Raw genomic sequence first — 12,314 nt, forward strand, 5'->3', positions numbered from 1 at the left:
TGTTCCTTGTCCAACCAATATCTAATTTAGTTCCCTTCTTAGCAAACCTTTTCTTATTTTTGTAAGGAAGGCTAATTTCTTTTTTATCTCATCAATATCCTCCACTATTTGTTTTGTTGTTTGGAAAACCATTTGAGCATTGAGTGTTACATTCTTTATCATACCCATTTTATCAAATTTTGCTTCCTCCATGTTCAATTCAAAAGTATGGAGTGAGCCTATTATCTCAAGCTTATTATCTCATCCAACTTGAGAGTAGTAATATATTTGGCCTCCTATATTTTCATGATTTTAATGGAAATTCATTTTGGTTAAGACATCAACATTATGCACCAACTTATCCTTAGAAAAACGCTCACCGAGACAAAAAGCCTCATTAGAAATTTCACATAATCTTGCATAAAACCCATAAATAATTTCATTGTCAAACATTTTTTAAAATTTTTTTATCTCTGTTGTTAAAATAATAAGCTTTGACATACATATGACATCATTTCTTTCATGTTGGTTTTGCAAGATTGTTTATGCCTCCTTAGCAAATTCACATACAAATTTAAGTTGGTCTAAATCAACTCTACTGGAAATGACATTTAGGGCTTGTAAGCTTCCATAAGAAGCCCTTCTTTCTACATCAGTGTATTTGCTTCATTCTTTAAGGCATGTGGTGTCATCAACAATAGTTATAATGGGTTGAGTCCAGTCATCTTCAATAGCTTCCCAAGCTGCCTCATTGCTAAACATAATGAAGGCTCTCATACAAGCCTTCCAATAAGCATAGTTTCTTGAAGCAACAAGGGTTAAGTAACCGAGCTACCTTCCTTCATGGATTCTATGGCCACAAACCAAACAATAGATCACCTTTAAACAACTCTTGAAGTCTGTTCTAATACCAATTAAAAAAGCTTTCAGTTTGCACTTGAAAAACAATTTTGTTTTAATTATTGTTACAACATAATTGAAAGGATTACATTAAAGACAAAGTAAACCAATGAGCAAAGAAGATAAACGAAGACACGATATTTGTTAGCACAGTTCAGATTCACCAATCCTACTCTGCGAAGCCTCACTTAAAAAATTATTCTTATTCAATAATCCAGCCGAATCACCTATTGGTTAAAGCCCAAACTACACTTCCAACAACGGATATATGCAACCTCAAAAATGACTCAAATTGTTACAAATCACTCTCCCAAATACCTCGCATTACAATCAATAAACCTCTCCAAATAATACTTAAAAAAGTGTCACAAAGTAACCTAATGGAATAGCACAATATAAATGCCAAAGACACTCAAAAGTTAGACATGGTGTGCGGTACAAAACATCTTATTTATAAGCCTCTTCAAGTGATCAATCAACGATGTTTTGATAGGCTTGAAACACTCATTTAAAATTTGATTTTATCCCATTAATTATCTTGAATATTTATCACATAAAAGGTGCTCCCCAACAACTTTAAACACTCTAAGAGATAATGATAAGTACTTAATCCTTATCTAATAGGCTCATAGCTTCATCAAAAAGTTCGGTTGAACAGTTAGAGTCCTTGCCGCACATCACCTCTTATTTTGCCAAACATGCCACCACTTTGTAGGCTAAACATAAAAAATCTATGAGGTGAAAACCATCCTATGATCCAAGAAAAAATTTGTTCTCGTCTAATAAAACATGAAATGAGCAATGTCAAAAACTCTAACATGTCCCAAGAATGATTCTTGTTACACCAACACAAATTCCAATTTATTCTTATGTCAATTAATTAATAATAAGTCACATTTTCTATTTTAGTTAAATTTGAATTTTAGTCCTCAAACTTTTTAAAATTAACAATTTGGTCTATTTTCCCACATTCTCACTTCTAAATTCATTTTCATAGTTTCCCATCTCTAAATAATGATTCCTTTCATAAGAATTCTTTTTCTAACTCTTTTTTTTCAAAATTTCTCAAAAATTCATTATATTTTATCCTAGAGTTGTCATATGTTAAACCAAAAATTTTAGGATGTTACGTTTTCAATATTGATTTTGATTACAAAGATTCTATATTTCCTTTTATTTTTCTTCAAGGAATGTATAGCTTCTTTAATAGTTATTATTGATTATCCGAAGCTTGTCTACCAGGGATAATGTTAGCTTGCAAAGGAGAAATAAGTTTCACAAGAAAGGGTTAATCTTAAAAAAAATATATTTGTAATGCCTTTAAGGAATGCATTACAAAGGATAATAGGCCTAAATTGAAAGATAGAAGTTAAGAAAACACATTTCAAGATAAGGGAAATAAGGGTGCAATTTAGCCTTAAGTACATGGAGCATGAATTGAAAATATTCTTAATGGTTTGATATAAATTGCACTTAAGAGTATCTCAATATTTTTTAAAAAACGATAGGGTGAAAGCCATTAAGTCCTAAGGCCTTCAATATCTTGAAAGACCTTTTGTTTTTTTTAGAATTTCTTCATATGTAATAGAATGGGAAAGAGTGGTAATCTTAAATTCTAAAAGTGGAGGCCTATTCAAGAGATAATAAGGAGAATGAAGATCGAAAGCAACTTTCTTTGAAGAAAAAAGATTAGATTTTCAAGAGAGGCTAGATCAAAAACTGAGTTTCCCAAAAGGTCCTTTAGACTAACAATCCAATTCTGTTTCCCATGAATGATAGTAGTATAGTGGGAAAATCTAGTCTTATGCTCTCCCTTAATGAGTCAATTAACTTTAGATTTCATAGACTAAATGTAACAACTTGTTTTTCAGTGAAATCAGAACAGTGGTTTTAGGACCACAAATCTGAAGTTAAAAAATTTATTTTATTATTATTTTATGGTCTATAACATGATAGAAATATCGTATTAAAATTTCGTTAAGAAATTTTACTGTTTACATGCTTAATTTGATAACAAGGATTAAATCGCATAAAGTGCAAAAGTTGAGTTCTAATAGCTAATGGTATTAAATAGCTATAGGAATTTAAAGTGGAGGTCCTTATATGGTAATTAGACCATTATTTTGTTAGTGGATGATAATGGTTTGGCATTTTGTGCAATTATTAAAGTTTATAAAGGTTAATTAGGTAATTAAGTAAATAAATGATAATTAAAATAAACCAAATTAGTATAATCTTTTCTTTCATCTTTCTCAACCGAATATCAAGGATAATAAACCATTTCTAGGTTCGGCCAAGCTTATTTTGCTCAATTGGTAAGTGATTTTTGTCCCATTTTTAATGATTTTTACGTTTTCGGGATCGTTGTAGCTTAATCTAGCTAGCCTAGGGATTAATTTGTGAAACTGTTAAACTATTAAGGTTTTACCATTGATGAGCATGCTTGAGTTTTGAAGTTTGGTGATAAAAAATGAATGGTTGTTAGATAAACAACCTTTGGAAAGGAATTTTTACTAAAATTGCAAAATAGGGACTAAATTGAAAAATAAAAATATTGTATGGTGAAATTATGAATTTATGAAATATATGGGTTACTATTAATATGTATAAAAATCATCTAGGCTTGGGTAAGGGTTAAATTGCATGAATTTCATTTTTCGAGCCTAAGGACTAAATTGCAAAGAATTTAAAAGTATAGGGGCAAAATGGTAATCTTAAAAATATGCTTTGGACTAATTTGAATGAGAAGTATATTAAAATATAGATCCAGTTAGACCTCATACGGAGTTAGATAGGGCCAAAGAGAGTATCAGATTAATCGCCTCCGCATCTACGTATACTCGTCGAGGTAAGTTCGTGTAATTAAATTGAGTATTCATATGTTTTAATTGAATTATATGTGTGTAAATTTTATAATTTTTATGTATAAATACCGATTGCATATCCGATGACGTACGATGATTACTAAGCCTCGTTTGAACCTTAAGAATTCATAGGATACGAATGGCATGTCATTAGGGTTACCGATTTGGTTGTGGTCCTGCATGTGTTGTAGACACACCACGGCTTGTATGAGCTTACTAATTTTAGCTCGTGAGAGCTTACCGGTTTCAGCTCGTATGAGCTTACCGATTTCCAGCTCGTGAGAGCATACCGATTCATAGCTCGTTTGAGCATACATGTATAGGGATTGATGGATTACAGTTTAGCACACTATATGTAAGCTATCTCACGTATCCAACAATATTCTAAATGGTTCAACGGGCAATGTTGTGATACGATAAGACATGATTTCGATACGAATTATTACAGGTATACATATGAATTACATGGAAAATGATATTACATGGTATATATGTATATGAAATGGATGATACATGTATATGAAATTTGATTAATTGTTGAGCTCATCCATGACTTGGTCTATATATGTGTTTACATAACTAACATGGTTGATGTATATGTGCTTAGGCATTTGGCCAATATATGTTGGGATATGCTTTGATTACTTACCTTATATGTGAATAAATGGTAAGTTAAATTCTATGTTATACAAACTTACTAAGCTTAAATTCTTACTTTGTGTTAATTTTCGTGTTATAGTAAATCAAACGCTCGGTCGGGTTGGAAGCTTGTTGGAGCTATATCAGCTCTTTCGATACTTTCAGTTGGTTTAATTTTGGTTATAATAGCATGTATAGGTTATTTTGGCTAATGTTAGCCTCTATGTTTTGTTTGTGGATATGAGCATTTGGTTGGTTTGCATTTTGGCCTTGTGTTGGCGAAATGGTATATTTTGATGTGTATATAAGTTGCCTTATATGGTTGGTGTATGGCTTGATATAGTAGAGTGATGGAAGATAAAATGGTGGTTTGAATATGTATTTTGTGTAAGCCTTGAATGGTTGTGAAATTAATACTTGTTTGAATGATTTATTTGGTGTTTTTAGTGCACAAGTTATATGTGAATTATATGACCATTTGGAGCTAGTTTTTGTATGTCATATGTGGTACATTTTGGTATGCTTTTAAAGGGTAAATCAAGTGGCATAATATGGCTTAGTTTTGGTCAAGCCTTTGTTGGTTAAATGATCAAATTGTGTTTATATTTGCACATGTTTATGAATTGTCATTTGAGGTGCCTAAGGGAATATTAGCTGTATGTAAATATACTACATGTTTAAGGCTTGATTTTGCTTGTTTCGGATGCCTCAATATGGCTTGTTTATATGCACAATGTTGAGTGTAGGTTGATGCCAAATTGGGATAGAAATATGGCTTGCAAAATAACATATTTTCATCCACACGGACGTGTGTCTCAACCGTGTATGACACACAGCCATGTCACACGACCATGTGCCCCCTGTAGTTTCCAAAAGGTTGCAAGTTAGGCTGTTACACGACCTGGCACATTGGCGTGTGAGATTTCTTCGAAGGGTACATGGCCTAGCACACAGGCATGTGGCTTGGTCATGTGGCCCAAGTTAGTGAGTTACACGGGCACGAACAAGGGTTGGGACACGGCCATGTGTCCCTATTTTGAAAGTCCACATAGCCTAAGACACAGGCGTGTCTCTTGGCCGTGTGAGTCACACGGCCTGGCCACACGGTCGTGTGACCCCTGCAGCTTTGAAATTTTCAATATTTTCAAAAAATTCTCTGAGTTTTCAATTTAGTCTTGACTTGTTTCTAACGCTATTTAGGGCCTTGAGGGCTTGTATAAGGGACAATATGTATGATTTTGTTTGATTTTGATATGAATATTGATATGATATGAAATGTTTGGAATTTCTGCCTGTTTGATCTGTAAACTCTGGTAATGCTTCGTAACCCTGTTTCGGTGTTGGATACGGGTTAGGAGTGTTACACTAAAGCATTTCCTCTTGATTGAGCATGGCTTGATATTCAAATTTAAGAGTTTTTTGGAATTTAGAAAGAAAGTTGCAATTGTTGTTCTGTAAAGACTTTTGGATGCCAAGTAGTCTAGCCATAATTTTTTTTAGGGATAAGGATGTTACTTAAAATATCTTTATTACAAAGATTAAGATTTGTCGAGAGTCTTGAAAGTCTAATTAGAAATGGTGCCTAAACTAGAGTTGCAGGTATTATGAACCAAGTCAAAAAAATCATTATGTTGGGACCACATAGGTTGAAATCGAAAAGGCTTATTACCAAGATTGAGCTAAGAATGGGAAAATGAGAGAACATGATAGTTATCAAATGATTCTGGCAAGATGTTGGTTATTCACTTCAAGAAAAAGGGATCTCCAAAGGGGGTTTGCAAGGCAAGACCAATTCATTCTTGGATGAGACTGTTATTTTCCCTAAGGTTTGACTAGGTAAATCTAGGATCTAAAAACCTAGATTAGTAAGTTGACAGGAATCAAGGCATTGATGAAAGAGTTTATGTATCACTAAGTTTAAAAGAAAACCCCCTCTTTTATGGGAGTTTGAAAGCACTTCATTAAAATCTCCAATAAAGATCCAAGAGAGGTCATGGTTTGAGGCAACAATTATTATATTCTCCTTTTTGGATCTGATGTCCTAACTGTAGTATTTTTTTTCTATGTACACTTGTATTTTTTAAACAAACTGGTTTAATAATATCCATAAATTATATTAACACCCTTTGTATATTGTCTTCAATGTTTTTGCACGCAAAGCAAAATGGAAGCAAATATTAACTCACTGGTTATTTAATGTTTAAACCAATACTAAATGACATTATGTGATCGGATCTAATACGGAAAGACAACTTATATTAGTAGACGAACTTAAACATGTCATTATTTTCTATTAGACGAACTTAAACATGTCATTAGTCTAATAAAAAATGAGTAAACCGATTGAAAGACATATACATTGTCTATCAAGTCCAATTGGAAAGATGCTTCGTCTAGAGCATCAAAGCGAATGACTCCTAAAAGATAGAGTAACTGGACTAACAGTACATCAGGCTAGACCCAAGTAGAATAGATCCTAAATCCGTTTATGGATTTATTCACTTGTGACATTCAGAGTATGACATACCTTAATCCTAAGTGAATGATGAACTATGTATGTGTGGCTTGTATACTTTGATGTAAGTAAAAGCTTGAGTTCAAATAGATAGTGCATTAGGTATTCGATTTCTACAGTATGTAGCATCATTCACATTAGTGGAATTCATAACCCAAAAAATGGGTAAATAATATCCTCTAATTGACATTATATAATAGATGAAAAGTAAACATGATCACAGGTCGTTTGTCTTTGTGATAAACAACTTGATTACTATTTTATAGTAATTGACTTTTTATGAAAGAAGATACAATGATTACCATGAGATAAAATACAATCATATTGGGAGAACGAATATCCCAAAGAGATTAAGTTTATCCTATGAGGGTAACACACTTATGACAAGGTCATTGAATGAACACTGATTAAGAAACTTTCGTAATTGTATGTAATAAGGGAGAGCTTGGTCATGATACTATAGTGAAATGACTTCGTGATTAAATAAGTTTATAATTAATAGACAAAAAACTGAAACTTAATTATAAATTATTTGAGCCTTAATTACATATGCCTAATCAGTCCCTCCGTTAGCTCGTTGAAACCAGCAATGACATTTAGAATCAAACGAACAAAAATGAATCAAAAATAATAAAATTAGAGAAATGAGTCACATTCACAAATGAATGTGTTTTCTCATGAAGTATAAACATAACTTCAGAATTAATTTAAAATTTTTGAATTTTTATTTAATTAAATAATTGAAGTTCGAAATTAAATTAAATTAATTAATCATTGTGAATATGTTGAATATGAAAATTAAATATGTTCCTTTATAAATTCTTTTACGGTAAAATTGTCATGACTTTAATGAATTAGAATTGAGTTGAGAAAATTATTAAATTGAAAAATTAATTTAATTAATTAATAAATAATATTTATTTTGGAAAATAGAAAAAATGTATTGGATTGAATTAAATTTAAAAAGTGTTAGTTTAAAAGTTTAGTAAGACCATTGGAAGGACAGAATTGTGCAAGTGTACACAATCGCAACAAGTAATAAAGTGATAAGTAAATGTCGAGTTATCGTACCCACATGGACTGTGAAAAGAATTATTTATGAACACTATTTAAAACACTTTGGTGAAGAAAAATATTTTGTTTGAAGAGGGTGATTAAAAACTAAGATTTTAAACTAAGTGAACTAAATAAATAAATCTCAAATGCACGATTTCAAAATATGATTTTAATCAAGATGACATAATTGTGTTAGATTAATTACATTTCTTAACTTAGAATTACTAAACTCATGTTTATATTGTTACGAACAATTTCACAGCAACTCGGTAATTTGCTAACTTATGAACATACTCACCTGCCAAAATCCATTTATGTCTTGACTATATCCCTATATCAATTCAACCGATTAAACAAATCTTAATAGGCAAATATGTTATTGCACATACATACTTATTAAATTGAAATAATCTCTTATACATATCCCTATGTCAATTCAAACAATTAACTCGATTTAATAAGCACATAAAAGACTATGTGAGGTAACAAAGTATCCCTACCTTGAAACAGTTTAATCACAATAATCTTACAAGTTATGCAAGGCAAAAATATTGTCAGATACCATTGCTAATCTAACCCTCAGTTACCTTAGATGATTAAACATGCATTAATTAAGTACTGTGTCCATTAATTACAATTTCAATCCGTTTAAATAATTAATTCATTTGTTACCTAACAACTGTAATGCAATAATAACTTAGTCATGATTTTACTTAATCAAGCATCTTACCGAGGCCTATAACAACATAACACAATTTTAATAATTTTAACAAATGAAATGCAATCAACCTAACACGAATTAAATTCAAGCTAAATTGATTAAACTAACCATTCCAACAACACAAATATTCATAGATATGTTCAGCATAACAACAACAAAAATTAAAAAGATAGGGAACAAGAATCAAATCTGGTGTTTTTCCGTGGCTTGACTAGTTGCTTTGTTCTTCCTTCTCCGTTGTCCTCGTTGACCAAGGCTACTATGAACAGTTAATTACTGCTCCAAATAGCTGATGAATGCCCCTTTCCCAAGAGGAGAAATCGACAAGAGAGCAAGGGAATTTTGGAATGGAAAAGAAGAGAGAAAGTGGAGAGAAGAGATGAAAGATGTGAATGCTTGAGGTGTGTTTCTAAACTGACCATCCTAAGGGGGTTTTTATAGCTGAGGAGGGCTGCTAAATATGGCTAAAATTATCAGCCAAAGAGCCCTCCCTTGGCCGGCCACACATGTGGCAATGTTGATAGTTTCAACTTTGCTAATTTAGGCTTGGGGCAAATCTAAAAAGCCACCAATTGTGGAGGGGTTTGAATGCAACTTGAACAAGTCTTCAAGGGCCACTTTGCAAGCTTAAATAATCAGCTAATAAGCTGATTTGGGTCAGCTCTTGGGACGGTTTTTGGGCTATCCATTTCTTGTTTGGTTCGGTTCACTCGGTTCAGCTCAACTAGACCACTTTTTCATAATTAATTAATAATAATTTATTAACCCAAATTAAATTGGATATAAATTAAAATTAATTATATTATGAATTAATACATATAATTTTGGACCTTCTTAGGCTGAAATTTAGTTCGCCTCAATACTTCAAATTGCTTCTCGGTTTTGTGCTTCTAGCAATGTTTGTCGACCCATTTTTTGCCCTTTGTGCAAATCTGTTGAAAATAATCAAAATTCATCAAAATTAATTATAAAATTAACTAAAATTAAACATTTTCATATTTTAAGTGCACTTTAATTATTTTGTAAAAATTAATTATTTTTTCGACAAGAATTTTATCAAAATTGTATGATTTTAAGTTTAAAAGGGTATGTAAAAATGTGTAAATTTCCGTGTTCACACCCTCAAACTTAATTCATTGCTTGTCTCGAGTAATCCACAAATTAAAAAGAATTACTCAAAAAACACCTTTGAAAAATTCCTTCAGAATAACATTCTTCCCAGAATTATGAATTTAATATACTTATGCTCAAAAACAAGAAATTTGATAGTTATACTACTTAAGTATACATATCGTTCAAATTAATCTCAACAACTATTATGATAGCACAATTAGACTAAATGCTTCCTTAACAAGACATGTTAACCCTTAACAATTTGATTTTATTTCCTTATTCAAGATTAAGCTGCAATCTTTAAGTTTAACTTATGCCTTCATATGTTGAACATAGCAATTTCTCTCCACTAATGTAGGTAGCATAGAAAAGCTGAATCAATAGGTCTTTAAAAAGGTTGTAACGTAGCTAGGCTAAAGGTAGGTAAAAGATAGATAAATTTAGGCTTTTAAACCCTAAACTCAGCTTCAATCGAACCTTTGGAATAATTTCCCTCAATACACTAACTTACTTTGCTTTCACATGCTCCTTTGTACATCTATTTTCTTTGAAGTACATGTGCTCTTTTTTTTTGAGCATTTTACTGTATGTACTACAATTTTTAGAGCATTTGATACTTCTTTCAACTCCTCTAAACTTATTTTCAAAGAATATTCTAAATAGTACTGAGTCTAGTGTTTGGGACAATTTAAAGATAATTAAGAAAGAAGTGATGGCTAATTATTGCAATGGTTCAAATAAAATTAGGCCATATAGTCTTAAAGTTGGGTTTCAAAGGATAAAATTTCATCAATGTTGGCTTGAAAGGCTCAAACGGTCCGAACAAGAGTTGCCTAAATCATTTTCAACATTCCATGCTTCCTAGGATTTCACCTCAAGAAACTACTAAGTCAATTCTAGAGACTTAAACTGTAATGCATGCCTACCTTTCTTAAGGAACTAAAAATTTTATGGTACGATTTGCATGCTTTATTAAAAATAAATTTATATCATTATTTAGCTAACATAACAATTTATTGAAATAATAGAACTTTATTTATACTGAAGTTTAGCATACTTAACAAAATTTTAAATTATTGAACAAAATATATCCTAATCATAATTAAAAGAACTATTTATTCTAAGTGGAAATAATTTCAATTGTTTGGTCCCCCTACTTAAAATGAGCAATGTCCTCATTGTTTAAAGTGAATAGATACTATACACCAGGTAGGATTCTAGAAAAGAGGAGGTGAGTCAATTTGACTGCTTAAGTACCAAGCTCTTTCTAAATCCCATCCTAGACATCTATATATCTATTGTCACACTTTATACTTCTCGACTTGTTAAATTTTATTAATGATTTTCATCTCTTGTTTTATTATGCAAAAATTCCTAATTAATTTTAGCCTAACATAACCTAAGAACATAAATAAAATAAAGTCAAGATCCCCCATTTATTTATTTGCAGATCCTTTCGAATTCGACTCATCTTTTGCTCCATCATTGTTGTCTTTGCATGAATCGCTTCACTTCTTTTTCGATAATGGGCTCCATGGTTCAAATATGTAATTTTGAAACTCAGGCACAAAAATAAATGGGTCATTGTAAATTTTCGTGAGAGCACTTCTCATCGAGTCATCCCTTATTTTTGAGTATTTCTAGTAAGCTTGTTGTTGCCACTGCATATGTTGCATTATGTCCATTAACTTTGATAGCTCATCTCAAAAATCTGGGCGAGGCAGTTGAGCTCTGAACATTGAAGTCTCGATATTAGGTCCAGCTTCTGGTTCCATTGGTTCCACCTTATCAGGGACTTCAGCCGATTGCACTGACTTGATCTCTGTGGGATCTTCTTCTTCTTCTTTTTCGGGATCCTCACTTTCTTCAACTCATTGCTGTAGAACAGAGTCTCTAGCTATTCGATAGAGGTCCTAATCTGTGATTGTACCCCGGCTATATAGCCTGTCTTTTTTACGATAAAAATTATTTGCTATTAATTTATTAAGATAAAAACTTATCGAATAAAATATGATTAAATTAAAAATAATCCTAGCTCTAAATAAAGTTGATAATAATTAATATATATTATAATGGATATAATTATATATTAATAATTATCATCTTTTCTTTTTTTCTTTTTTCTTTTTTCTTTTTTCTTTTTTTTATTGAACTAAAAACATTTATTCTAGATGCTTTTTGAAAATATTTACAAAAAAAAACATCTAATTTTTAATATTTACAAAAAGAGCAACCAAATTTTTAAAAATAATTCAATTAAGTTCTTAGACTTAATGAAAATTCAAAATTGAGTTGCAACATAAAACTTGGATCAAAATTGACCCTTTTATTTGAAAAACTAAAAATTTATTTTGTTATTTAGGGAATAATTTCTTAGGAAATTATGTTAAAATCAATTCCTAGGAAAGATTGGAGAGGTCACAAGCGGTCCCGCTTAAGTTCCAATCTCTTAGACAGAATTTATTTAAACATACTAATCCCAAAAATATACCCTAAATCATTTATTCAAACAGAAGAACAAGAAAAA

The sequence above is a fragment of the Gossypium hirsutum genome, chromosome D02 (genome assembly GCF_007990345.1).
Source record: "Gossypium hirsutum isolate 1008001.06 chromosome D02, Gossypium_hirsutum_v2.1, whole genome shotgun sequence".
NCBI classification, from domain to species: domain Eukaryota; kingdom Viridiplantae; phylum Streptophyta; class Magnoliopsida; order Malvales; family Malvaceae; genus Gossypium; species Gossypium hirsutum.